Below are 1,818 nucleotides of genomic sequence, written 5' to 3'. Positions count from 1 at the left end.
GAGGTTACTAAGCTGGGACCCAGAGACACGCACACATTCGAACACGAAGGCGGAGATCAGGGTGATGCGCCCACAAGCCAAGGGCTCCAGAGACTGCTGGCGAACCACCGGAAGCTGGAAGAGAGGCTGGAACGGGTCCATCCTCAGAAAGAACCAACGCTGTGGGCACTGTTGTCTTGGAATTCGAGCATCCAGGTCTCAAGACAAGAAAGTTCTGCTGTTTACGCCTCCCGGTGTGTGGTTCTTTGTACAAAAGGCCCAGCAGACTGATGCGGATGCGGTCGCATAGCCGCTGAGGGTGGAGCTCAGCCCTGTCCGACCTCGACAGGCTCTGACCACGGTTTTATTATTCCTCCTGGGGCAGGCACCCTGCTCATCCCAGTGCCCTGAAGGAAGACTTCGGCTTCCAGAAGCTTCATTCAATTGCTGCTCGTAACACTTAAAATAATGCTGCTAAATGCTACATTTAATCAGTATAAGCAAGCACCATTCCAGGTTGTGGGAAGGGGGGTAGTTTTTTACTTAAGGGATAATTAATCTGGGCCACATGGCTAGTAGGAATGAGCAGATGAGTTATTAGGAGTAGAACCTGAGGTCTGGAGGTATGAACCATGGGCTCAGGTTCAAATCCCGGTTCCACCACCCACCAGCTATGTGATCTTAGGCAAATCTCCCAGGATGTTCCAGCCTCAAGATTTCCACTCCGTAAAACGGGTATAACAATTGTGTCTACATCATGGAGTTTTCACGAAGATGAAGCGAGATGATGCTGGTAAACTGCTTAGCACAATTCTCGGCACATTGTAATCCCCCAAAAACTAGTTGTTATTACGATCATTACTATTATTACGACTCTGTCTTCTGATCCCAGGAAGACTAAGGAGGTGGCTATTGAGAATCATAAAATTTCATCTCCTGTCCCTCCCTGCCATTTTTCGGCACCCTGCCCTGTTCCTCAGAGCTGGGGCTCGGGAGACCTTGGAGATTCCAGATAGGGGTGCTGGGGCCCACCGCACACTTTTCTTCACAGTTTCCTGAGGAAGTCACATGGGCGATCACATGCGGGACATGAAGTGCTGTCAGCGGCTCCGTCACATTCCAGGGATTCTTTAGCTGTGTGAGTGTGATGAGAGCCTGAGCTGCCATCGCAGAGTAACCTACACCCTGCCTGGTACCACTGTCCTCTCAGCCCACGCTCCAGCCGGCGCTGCCAACCACACCTGGAGCCACTGGCACCAACCACCAGAATCTCTGACAGGACAACCATGTCTGCCATCCTGGTAGGAGAGCTAGAAAAACCTCTCGGAACAGGTGGGAGGGCAACGAAGGACAGGCCCCTCCTGCTTGCCTCCTGCCTCTGAGAGTCGGGCTGGCCGTCTTCCACTCCCCGGGACTCAGCAAACGTCTACTGAGCCTGACCATGAGCCTGGAGACCCCAAAATGTCCCTGCCCTGGAGGAATCTGTAGTCTAGAAGGAGGGAAAGACCAATACATTTTTGGCTTTGCTATGTTGTTAACTACAAAGGCCAGATCTCACAAAGTTTCCTGCCAAAACCCAGAAGTAAGTGACAGGAAAGTAACAAAGGAGCAAGCCCCGGGGCATGTCATAAAAACCTGGGAGAGAGCAGGCTAGGGGAAGGTGGGGATGGTAGAGGACTGGCCTTTTGTTTTCTTTTATTTTGTTTTTTGCAAAAAAGTAACATATGTTCACAGTAATAAAAAAGACATCGAACTCGTGAAACAGGTGCACTCATCCAAGGCTCCGCCCCTCTGTTCTGCATCCCTCCAAGATGCACGCTGGTCTGGTCCCTACAGCAG

This window comes from Pteropus vampyrus, unplaced genomic scaffold (genome assembly GCF_000151845.1).
Source record: "Pteropus vampyrus isolate Shadow unplaced genomic scaffold, Pvam_2.0 Scaffold86, whole genome shotgun sequence".
In the NCBI taxonomy this organism is placed as follows: domain Eukaryota; kingdom Metazoa; phylum Chordata; class Mammalia; order Chiroptera; family Pteropodidae; genus Pteropus; species Pteropus vampyrus.
This window is presented reverse-complemented; position numbering follows the sequence as displayed.